Here is a 12,706-nt window from a genome sequence, read left to right as displayed (position 1 = left end):
CTGTCCTATCCATGTACTTGTCTAACTGTTTCTTAAATGTTGGGATAGTCCCAGCCTCAACCTTCTCTGGCAGCTTGTTCCATACACCCACCACCCTTTGTGTGAAAAGGTTTCTGATTCCTGTTAAATCTTTCTCCCTTCACCTTAAACCTATGTCCTCTGGCCCTCGATTCACCTACTCTGGGCAAGTGACTCTGTGCATCCACCCGATCTATTCCTCTCAGGATTTTATACATCTCTATAAGGTCACCCCTCATCCTCCTGCCCTGCAGAAAATAGAGTCCCAGCCTACTCAACCTCTCTCCGTAGCCCAGACCCTCTAGCCCTAGCTACATCCTCGTAAATCTTCTCTCTACCCTTACAAGCTTGGCAACATCTTTCCCATAACATGGTGCCCAGAACTGAACACAAAACTCTAAATTGGTCTCACCAATGTCTCATTCAACTGCAACTTGACCTCCCAACGTCTTTACTCAGATGTCTCAAACATTCCAAGATTGAGGGAGTTACACAGAGGGAAGAAGTGTGGAGAGTAAACTCATCCAAATGTTGAGTCACATCCAACATGGTGGGTTGTTTCAGGAGCCCCCCCCCATTATAGAACAGGTATGAAACCCATTGAGTGGGCAGCTCACTAAGGTTGTTGTTGATATGGGAAACTGTGTGCACATAACGAGTCTAAGGTTCCATACACTGTTGAGCAATAGCAAAATAAAAGTTCAATGAAGGTTTTCAATTCATGAAAGGATCTAATAACATGAAGTGGGAGGTATTACTTCCTTTGTTCGTTAAAAAGTGACGGCGGTTTATGTTTTTCTTTAAATTGTAATTGAGATCGAGGTATGGAGACACCTTGTGCAGTGGCTGTGGTTATGGCAGAGATTGTTGAATGCTTGAAGTAACAAACGGGTGCACAAATGAAGCCGAGGATAGAACAGGGCTACAAGTGGAGGTGTGGCAGCGCAGACTGGATTTACATTGCACCAGTGAATAGCTGTCAAGTCCGAAGAAGGGTTTCGACACGAAACGCCACCCATTCCTTCCTTCCAGAGATGCTGCCTGTCCCGCTGAGTTCCTCCAGCATTTTGTGTCTATCTTCGTAGCTGCCAAGTCAAGTCCATTTTATTGTCATATGCGCAAGTATTGTATTGTGAGGTACAGTGGCGCAGCGGTAGAGTTGCTGCCTTACAGCGCCAGGGACCCGGGTTCGATCCTGACCACGGGTGCTGTCTGTATGGAGTTTGTACGTTCTCCCTGTGACCGCGTGGGTTTCCTACAGGTGCCCCGGTTTCCTCCCACACTCCAAAGACGTGTAGGTTTGTCGGTTAATTGGCTTCTGTAAATTCTGCCTAGTGTGTAGGGCGGAACTAGTATATGGGTGATCGCTGGTCGGCGCGGACACGGACGATTGCTGGTCGGCGCGGACAGTCTGTTTCCACACTGTATCTCCGAGCTAAAGCTAAACTACAGGTACAATGCAAACCTAGTTTGCAGCAGCATCACTGGCACGTAGACAAACGTCTGAAAACAAATCATGTGTTTTTCAAGCCAAGTCAAGTTTATTTGTCACATACATATATGAGATTGAATTGAATTTCCTTTATTGTCATTCAGACCTTTCAGTCTGAACGAAATTTCGTGCTTGCAGTCATACATACAATAATACAATAACTACAGAACAGACAGTAAACACAAATTAACATCCACCACAGTGAGTCCACCAAGCACCTCCTCACTGTGATGGAGGCAAAGATCTTAGGGCTGCAGTTTCTTCCCTCCTCTTCTCCCTCTGCGCTGAGGCGATACCCCACCGGGCGATGGTAAATCAGTCCTGCGGCTCACCGAGCTCCGCGAATGGCCCGGTTCAAACACTGCGGCCCGGGGTGGTCGAAGCTGCCGCCCTCCAGTCCAGCGGACGCAGCTGTTGACGACGTCGTCCACTGGCCCGCGGCCGAACCCCGGACTCAGGCCGTCGCCGCCAGAACGCTGTCTCAGCCACCGGAGCACCGTTCCAGCCCCGAGCTGGGTCACCCTCACGGGAAGCCGTTCCACCCTCGAGCTGGGCCGGCCCCACGGGAGCGCCGTTCCAGCCTCGAGCTGGGCCGCCCTCACGGGAGCGTCTCAGCCCCTCACGGGAGAGCCGTTCCAGCCCCTAGCTGGGCCGCCCTCAAGGGAGCGAGCCCAGGGCGAGTCCTGACAGGCTGCCTCCAGAGCCTCGAGGTCGCCAGCTCCGCCATTAGGCCTCAGGGATACGACAAAAAAGTCACATTCCCCCGAAGGGAGAGACAGCAAACCCTGTTTCAACCCCCCACCTCCCCCACACATATACACAACCTAAAAAAAACAAAAACTTAGCTAGACAAAACGGAAAAAAAAACAACACAAAAAAGTAAAAACAAACGGACTGCAGGCGAGCCGCAGCCGTTCACCAGCGCCGCCACTTCCGAATGTGCAGTGAAATGAAAAGTGGCAATGCTCGCGGACTTTGTTCAAAAAGACAAACAAACAAACAACCAAACAAACTACAAACAGAATGCAACAGAATCACATATTCTTTTTCATATTAAATATTGTGGGCGGAAGGAAAAATGGAAAAAAAACAGCAATTTAAAAAAAAAGCAGTAGAGTGGTATAGTAAGGTTAGTCCCTGGTGAGATAGGAGTTTACAGTCCTAATGGCCTCTGGGAAGAAACACCTTCTCATTCCTCTCCGTTCTAACAGGATGGCAACGGAGGCGTTTGCTTTTATATGTCTTCATGTGAACTCCAACTAAACTCTGAACTACCAACTACTTTGATTGCACGAGGGACTTTGGGCTTTGTTTTTGATTTTGCATTACATATTTTTCTAATTTATTGAACTTGCTGTTTATTATGGTACCAACTGAGTACTATGTTTACATGCCTGTTGTACTGCTACAAGCAAGAGTATCATTGTTTCGTTTCGGGATATACATCAAGAAAACACTCTTGACTCTTGACTTTTGAAATGACACAAAAAAAGGCTGCCTCGGAGTTGTTGGGGAAACATCCAGGTCCGGGTCATCTTGCTTTCCATTGCTATCTCAAAGATGTTGGTCAGATAAAAGTTCCTAAAACGTGCTGTGTGGTAGACCTGCTTTATCGCGAGACATTTGCTCTTCACTATTGACAGGTTTAGTTCTGCATCCATGGAAATATTACTCAGAAGAAACACATATAAGTATAAGTTTGTTAACCTACGTTGAGCGTTTGTCGGCACCGGGCCTGTACTCGCTGGAGCTTAGAAGAATGAGGGGGAGACCTCATTGAAACTCACAGAAGGCTTGGATAGAGTGGATGTGGAGAGGATGTTTCCACTAGTGGGAGAGTCTAGGACTAGAGGTCATAGCCTCAGAATTATAGGACTTATTTTAGGAAGGAGCTGAGGCCATATTTCTTTAGTCAGAGGGTTGTGAATCTGTGGAATTCTTTGCCACAGAAGGCTGTGGAGGCCAAGTCAGTGGATATTTTTAAGGCAGAGATAGATAGATTTGTGATTAGTGCAGGTGTCAGAGGTTATGGGGAGAAGGCAGGAGAATGGAGTTAGGAAGGAGAGATAGATCAGCCATGATTGAATGGCGGAGTAGACTTGATGGGCCGAATGGCCAAATTCTACCCCTATCACTTTTGACCTGATGACCTTGCCCACAATGAGCCATTAATCTTTGATCAGTGAATTCTGCACTGGCACGGATGTTGAGTGGTGGCTGCGGGAGGGGAGGGGATGGCATATTCACGGGTCAATTTGTGTCTGCGGAGTGGCACGCCAGAGGCTTGCAGCAGCCTTGGGGTGGTGTGGATCAGGCGTTGCCAGAGTCCTCACAGAGGCCGACCATTCAACTGGACGCAGCCTGTAGCAGCACAGAGCGGCAGAGAGGTGACGGACGGCATCGACAGCATCACCGGGTTAGGCTGATCCCTGCGACCCAATCCAATGCCACTGCCAGGACAACAAAAGGTTCAAAGGTCAGTTTAGTGTCACTTGTACCAATTAAGGAACAGTGAAACACGAATGACCATGCAGCCATACTAAAACAAAGCAACGAGACACACAACTACATAACAGTTAACATAAACATCCACCACAGTGGATTCCCCACATTCCTCACTGTGATGGAAGGGAATAAAGTCTAATCTTCTTACTCTTTATTCTCCCGCGGCCGGGACAGTCAAACCATCCACATTCGGGGCGGTCGAAGCCCCAGGTCGGGGCGGAGTCAGTGGATATGGGGATAAGGCTGGAACGGGGTACTGATTGGGGATGATCAGCCGTGATCACATTGAATGGCTCGAAGGGCCGAATGGCCTACTCCTGTACCTATTGTCTATTGGGGCGATCGAAGGTCCCACGTCGGGGCGGTTGAAGCTCCTGTGGCTTGGATCTCAGTTTAGGGAAACAGCAGGGAAGCAGCCCTTCGACCCACCGAGTCCACACCAACCAGAAATCCCCGTACATTAACACTATCCTACACACACTAGGGGCAATTTACACATACACCAAACCAATAAACCTACAAGTCTTTGGAGTGTGGGAGGAAACTGAAGATCTCGGAGAAAACCCACGCAAGTCACGGGGAGAACATACAAACTCCGTACAGACAAGCACCCGTCGTCAGGATCGAACCCGGGTCTCTGGCACTGCAAGCGCTGTAAGGCAGCAACTCTACCGCTGCACCACCGTGAGAAGTAAGTTATATTTAGTCGTAAAATGTAACATGGCATTGTCAGCCTTTGGATGCAAGAAACTTCAAAGCAGAATCTAATCTACAAAGTAGATGAGGGAGTGTTTGGGCAACCAGATTCTCACAGTTCATTTTATGTCATTATCAGCAGTAGGTCAACAAAACGTATTGAGTCTCTTGCCCAGAGTAGGGGAATTTAGGACCAGAGGGCAGAGGTTTAAGATGAAGGGGAAAATATTTAATAGGAATCTGAGGGGTAACCTTTTCACACAAAGGGTGGTGGGTGTATGAAATGAGCTGCCAGAGGAGGTAGTCGAGGCTGGGACTATCCCAGCGTTTAAGAAACAGTTAGACAGGTACAGAGATAGGACAGCTTTGGGGGGGGGGATATGGATAACGCGGGCAGGTGGGACTCGTGTAGCTGGGACATGTTGGCCGGTGTGGGCAAGTTGGGCCGAAGGGCCTGTTTCCACACTGTATCACTCTATGACTCTGTGCATCATGAAATTAGTAGTGATTGAATTGTATCACATGCCATTTGGCAACAGAATTAAGTGAACCCTTGAATACAAAATTAATCCTGAAGCAAGTGCAGCAATAATTGTCTTGCTTCTGTTGAGCAGAACCTATTTGGAGGGTTTATTTACTGAAGGCAGGACAACATTTCAGCAAAACATTCAACTTTTTGAAGAACAAATTTATACTAAAGGTATATCTAATGATACTTCTAATGGTATGGGTCCAAATCCATTTATTCCCAGCCATAGAGGACACCAACAGGCATGGCCTTTAGACTTTAGAGGTACGACATGGAAACAGACCCTTTGGCCTATGAGTCCACACCGATCAGCGATCCCTATCACTTGCACTATCCTACACACCAGCGACAATTTACAATTTTACTAAAGCCAAATAACTTACAAACCTGTACATCTTCGGAGTGTGGGAGGAAGCTGGAACACCCGGAGAAAACTCAGAAGATCCTAATCTGAGGAAGGGCATTCTTGCCATAGAGGGAGTACAGAGAAGGGTCACCAGACTGATTCCTGGGATGTCAGGACTTTCATATGAAGAAAGACTGGATAGACTCGGCTTGTACTCGCTAGAATTTAGAAGATTGAGGGGGGATCTTATAGAAACTTACAAAATCCTTAAGGGGTTGGACAGGCTAGATGCAGGAAGATTGTGCCCAATGTTGGGGAAATCCAGAACAAGGGGTCACAGTTTAAGGATAAGGGGGAAATCTTTTAGGACTGAGATGAGAAAAACATTTTTCACACAGAGAGTGGTGAACCTGTGGAATTTTCTACTACAGAAGGTAGTTGAGGCCAGTTCATTGGCTATATTTAAGAGGGAGTTAGATGTGGCCCTTGTGGCTAAAGGTATCAGGGGGTATGAAGAGAAGGCAGGTACAGGATACTGAGTTGGATGATCAGCCATGATCATATTGAATGGCGGTGTAGGCTCGAAGGGCCGAATGGCCTACTCCTGCACCTATTTTCTATGTCTCTATGTCACGGGGAGAACGTACAAACTCTGCACAGAAAGCACTTGTAGTCAGGATCGAACCTGGGCCTCTAGCGCTGTAAGGCAGCAACTCTACCGCTGCATAAGTGTGTCGTCGTTTGGTTGCCAATCCCAATCAGTTTGTGCTGTCTGTCGGGTGTTTGTTCCAGAGTGCACAGTGGCCGCAGCAATCAGCAAGTTTTATGTGCAACAGGGACACCAGAAGAACTGCAGATACTGGAGACTGGAGCAAAAAAACAAGCCGCTGAAGAAGCTCAATGGGTCGAGCAGCATCCGTGGAGGCAAAGGGAACCTGCATCAGGATTGAGAGTATATAGAGAGATGAGGGAGGGATGAGACACGTTCTGGCAGGCGATAGATGAAACACGATAACATGGGGAGATGATGGGCAGAAAGAGCCAGATTGATTGAATTGAATTAGAAGCATAGAAAATAGGTGCAGGAGCAGGCCCTTCAGCCCTTCAAGCCAGCACCGCCATTCAATAGGATCATGGCTGATCATCCAGAATCAGTACCATATTCCTGCTTTTGCTCCATATCCCTTCATTCCGTTAGCCCTAAGAGCTAAATCTAACTCTCTCTTAAACACTAGTGGAATTGGCCTGAATTGAAGTGAATTGAATTGAGTCAATTGACTGGAATTGAATACTTTATTGTCACCTGTGACAAGTCACAGTGAAATTATTTGCTTGTATCCCCAAGGTATGCAAATGGTCGCACATAAAGTTACAAATTTACAAAGATGACATAGGGGTGGGGTCAGGAGACTGTGGCTGATGTTCTATGTACATTCATATAACCATATAACCATATAACAATTACAGCATGGCAACAGGCCATCTCGGCCCTTCAAGTCCGTGACGAACACGTATTTTACCCTAGTCCCATTTACCTGCAATCAGACCATAACCCTCCATTCCTTTCCCGTCCATATACCTATCCAATTTATTTTTAAATGATAAAATCGAACCTGCCTCCACCACTTCCACTGGAAGCTCATTCCACACCTCCACCACTCTCTGAGTAAAGAATTTCCCCCTCATGTTACCCCTAAACTTCTGTCCCTTAATTCTCAAGTGCTGGTAAATGCCGGTAAATAACAACCAGGGAGAATAAGTTAATGAGTGATAGGAACAGAACTAGACCATTCGTCCCATTGAGTCTACTCTGCTATTCAGTCATGGCTGATGTATCTTTCTCTCTCAACTCCATGCTACTACCTGCTCCCCATATCCCCTGACACCCGTACTAATCAAGAGTCTGCAATCTCCGCCTTAAAAACACTCATTGACTTGGCCTCCACAGCCGTCTGTGGCAATGAATGCCTCAGTTTCACCACCCTCTGACTAAATAAATTCCTCCTCATCTCCTTTCTAAAGGTACGTCCTCTTATTCTGAGGGTACATCCTTTCATTTTCATTCTGCCTGAGAATGAGAGTAGATAACCGACCAACAAATTTATGATTTTAACAATTCAGGAAATAAACCAAAGTAAAGATAGACGCAAAAAGCCGGAGTTACTCAGCGGGACAGGCAGCATCTCTGGAGAGAAGGAATGGGTGACGTTTCAGATCGAGACCCTTCTTCAGACCCAAAACGTCACCCATTCCTTCTCTCCAGAGATGCTGCCTGTCCCGCTGAGTTACTCCAGCTTTTTGTGTCTATCTCCGGTTTAAACCAGCATCTGCAGTTCCTTCCTACACAATAAACCTGGAAACATTGTCTTCATTTGACTGGAGTTTTTTTTTTCTTTTTTGTGCTTAAATTGTGCCACACTTATTGTAACCACTAGATGTTAGTATTGAGCTAAGGTGGCTTTGGAATCCACAATTAAAAAAGTGTAACAGACTATTTTGTACAATTGGGCTTTTTGGGCAGCTTTTGTACAATTGGGCTTTTTTTTAATACATCCTTTATAAATGATAGGCTACACAGAAATATGAATGTATAACCGAAATAAAAAATGTTGGACATTAACCTCCTTTATTCTCTTTCCCACTTCTGACAAAGAGTTTTTTTGCTGTAACATTAACTCCTTTCCAAGATATAGTCTGGCCTGATGAGTGTTTTCAACACTTCCTGTTTCTTGTTTAAGATTTCTGCAGCTGCAGGGTTTTGATTTTCATTAAACTTTAACCCATTCTTTAATTTATATTATGGTTGTTCTGATGGAACTGATTTGCTTAGAATACGAAATCTTCATCAAAGTGCTATCATTAGCCATTCTACAGTAGCAGCCTCTCTGCCTCTAGTTGTAGCATTGATCTGACCCACTACACCTAATGCAAAGTTCACAGCTTTTGAGGATAAACTCTAACTCAATATGCAAAGAGTCAAGGACAACAGAGGAGAAAAGTGCTGTTAATAAGCAGAAAGTTCACGCTATATGTTCTAGGAGCAGAATTAGGCCATTCGGCCCATCAAGTCTACTCCCCCATTCAATCATGGCTGATCTATCTTTCCTTCTCAATTCCATTCTCCTGCCTTTGCCCCTTAACCCCTGACACCCGTACGAATCAAGAATCTGTCAATCTCCGCCTCAAAAATATCCATTGACTTGGCCTCCACAGCCATCTGTGGCAATGAATTCTACAGATTCACCCTGTGACTAAAGAAATTCCTCCTCATCTCCTTGCTAAAGGTATGTAACCACATTCTGACCATGCCAGCATGTTAATTTAGAGATGCAGCGTAGAAACAGGCCCTGAGGTCCACCGAGTCCATTGATCATCCGTTCACAGTAGTTCTCAATTGTCCCAATGTAGGGACAATTCACTCCCTACACATTAGGGACAATTATTAGAGGCAAATTGACCTACAATCTGCACGTCCTTGTGATGTGGGCGAAAACCGGATCATCCGGATGAACCCCACGCTGTCACAGGGGGAACATGCAAAATCCACTCTGACAGAACCCAATGTCAGGATTGAACCCTGTGTCTCTGGCACTGTGAGGCAGCAGCTCTACCAGTTGTGCCACTGTGCCATCCAATATAAAATTATTGAAAATAGGTGCAGGAGTAGGCCATTCGGCCCTTCGGCTATTCAATATGATTAGTCTGAAGAAGGGTTTTGACCCGAAACATCACCCATTCCTTCTCTCCAGAGATGCTGCTTGTCCCGCTGAGTTACTCCAGCTTTTTGTGTCTATCTTCGGTTTAAACCAGCATCTGCAGTTCCTTCCTTCACACCTACATGAGTCCCACTTGCCTGTGTTTGCCCCATATCCCTCTAAACGCTCTCAATGTGATGGGCCCAAGACAGATCTTTGGAGAAATGCATGTCCAGGAAGTTGAAGTTGGTGACTCTCTCCACCTCCTACCTGTGGATGAAGCCAGGTTGGTGGATATCCTGATATCACAAATATCACAATATCTGGGGCAGAGATGATTGAACCCCAACAATCACAGCCATTATCACCAGCCAGAAGAAAGGATTCTCCTAATAACTGCGTTCCTCAATGCCACACCTTGTCAAGCCTTGAAGTTAAGACAATATTTCCTGCATCATCCCAGCAATCCACTTCTTTAAATGTTATCTGGACCATGGCTTGACACCATCTCGAAGCACAATCTGCCTGCTTTAAGAAGGTCCCACTGGACTAGTTAATTTACTCATTAAGTTAGTTTTGGCACGATGGCCGGCACATGTGGCCAAATGTGGAAGTTGGCTGCAGCAAACCTGATACTCCCAATGCACAGCTTAAAAAATAAAATGTTTAAAGCTATGCAATCATTCGCTGCACACATAAGTTTCAAGATCATTTCAGAACACTTGATTTTTTTAAAAAGGTCCTAGTGATACCGGTGGCCAGATGTGATCAGGATCAGACGTGCCCAGAATCACTGCCGCAGTAATTAGGGAAATTACAATCTGAACCTGAATGATTTTACTTATTCTCTTATCAGGAGGATTTCAGGGCTGGTGGAGTTTCAACTGGGCATGTCACTTATAGTATCTCCCAGTCAGTGTAAAACTATGTAATCCTCCTGAATCCACTTAATAATTGTCAGCTCATGCCCCACCCCTACTCCTCACCCTTCTCTCCCTCTCTCCCCCTCTCTCCCTCTCTCTCTTCTTCCCCCCTCCTCTCCCCCCCTCTCCCCCCCCCTCCCCTCTCCCCTCCTCCCCTCCCTCTCCCCCCCCCCTCCCCCCTCCCCTCTCCCTCCCTCCCCTCTCCCTCTCTCCTCTCCCTCTCCCTCTCCCTCTCCCTCTCCCTCTCCCTCTCCCTCTTCCCCCCCCCAGCTTTGTGCCTTCTACAGCATCAGTCTGAAGAAGGGTCCTGACCCCAAAACCAAGTCTGCTCACTTCCCTCCGCAGATGCTGTCTGGCCTGCTGAGTTCCTCCAGCAGTTTGTTTTTCTTGCTTCAACCCTGTAATTGCTTCAATCCAATTTTCCACATTACATCAGTGTGAGTTACTGCAGATGTTGGAATATTTCTGAAATATGTCATCACCGACATAAAATATTAAAAATATTTTACAACAGAGATCAACTCGGAAAATGATTCCATTCATTCCTTGTTTTACCCTATTAATCTCTGGTAAATATACTAGCAATTGATGCCAATGTGAAGAGAATAAATTAGTTTAGATTAATGTAGGAATAGTGTTAATGGGTGGTTGGTGGTCAACATGGACTCAGTGGGCTGAAGGGACTGTTTCCATGCTGTATCTCTATTGTTGTCTATCTTCTATCAATTACCGGGAGGTTACCAAGAAGATGCTGCAAGGAACTGATAATGAGATAGACAATTGACAAAAGACAATAGGCGCAGGAGTTGGCCATTTGGCCCTTCGAGCCAGCACCGCCATTCAATGTGATCATGGCTGATCATCCACAATCAGCACCCCATTCCTGCCTTCTCCCAAAGTGGAGCTCGTGGTCGCTGGTTAGAGACCCACTTCAGGAGCTCCCGACGTGGGAGCTTCAATCGCCCCGACTGCGAATGGTTCGACTCCCCAAGGAAAGGAAGAAAGAAGATAAGACTTTATTGCCTTCCATCACAGTGGGGAAGTTGCTGTGGTGGATGTTTATGTGTCTTGTTGCTTTTTTGGTATGACTGTATGGCAAACCAAATTCCTCGTATGTTGCAAAACGTACTTGGCTAATAAATTATGATTATGATTATGATTGAAAAAGAACAAGTTTGTGGTAGTGCAAGAGGGGTTTCATAGTCTTCCATTGCTGAGGGGAGATTGAAACTGTAGTATTATGAGAATAGTGATTCCTGAACATGGTGACGTGGGACTTTGGGGCTGTCTACCTCCAGCCTGACGATCAAGGTGAGAAAGAAGTCTTACCTGGATAATGGAGATCCTTGATGATATATGACATTTTCATTGAGGTACGCCTCTTATAGATATCTTTGATGGTTGAGAGGGTTGTACCCATGATGGACCATGCTGCCTCCATTATTATTTGCAGCCTTAACATTGGAAATGCAATACCAGGCCATGATGCAACCAATCAGGATACTTTCTACAGTGCATCACCAGTGCCTTAGACAATAGACAATAGACAATAGACAATAGACAATAGGTGCAGGAGTAGGCCATTCGGCCCTTCGAGCCAGCTGATTATTGCTGATCATCCCCAATTAGTACCCCGTTTCTGCCTTCTCCCCATATCCCCTGACTCCGCTATTTTTAACAGCCGTACTCGTCCAGAGAACCGGCATCCACCCCCGCTCTGAGGCAGAGAATTCCACTGACTCACAACTCTCTGTGTGAAGAAGTGTTTCCTCGTCTCCGTTCTAAATGGCTTACCCCTTATTCTTCAACTGTGGCCGCCTTGTACAGTTGTAACATAACATGATGTAGTGTATACCCGTCATGATTTTATAAACCTCTGTCAGGTCGCCCCTCATTCTCATTTTATAACTCTAGCTCTTCAGTCACAGCAACATACGTGAATCTTCCTGCACTCTTTCAAGTTTAGCCACGTCCTGTGGTATGTCGACCAGACCTGCATGTGTGGTCTCACCACATTCTTGTGTAGCTGTAACATGGCGCCCCAACTCTTGTACTTAATACTGTGACTGTGGACACCTTTGCTACCCCTTTGTCTACCTGTGTTGCCACTTTCAGGGAACTATGTAGCTGTACCCTTTGTTCTCTGTTCTCTACCACTGAGCACTGTCATTTACTGTGTGGTGGTGAATCAGTGGAATCCACCATCACAGACCACTGCGGAGGCCAAGTCTTTGGCTATTTGGAAATTGATGGGCTCTTGAGTAGTTAGGGTGTCAAAGGTTACCCAGACGGAGCAGGCAGGTGAATGTGGTTGAGAGGGAAAAAATAGATCAGCCATGATCGAATGGCGGAGCAGATTCAATGGGCCAAATGGCCTAATTTGGTTTCTATGTTTTATGATCTTATGTTCTTATGTCCTTCCGTAGTTTGATTTCCGTAAATGAATCACTTTGCACTTGTTTGAGTTAAATGCCATTCCTTTGGCCACCTTTATACTCGATC

This window comes from Leucoraja erinacea, chromosome 10, assembly GCF_028641065.1.
Source record: "Leucoraja erinacea ecotype New England chromosome 10, Leri_hhj_1, whole genome shotgun sequence".
In the NCBI taxonomy this organism is placed as follows: domain Eukaryota; kingdom Metazoa; phylum Chordata; class Chondrichthyes; order Rajiformes; family Rajidae; genus Leucoraja; species Leucoraja erinaceus.
This window is presented reverse-complemented; position numbering follows the sequence as displayed.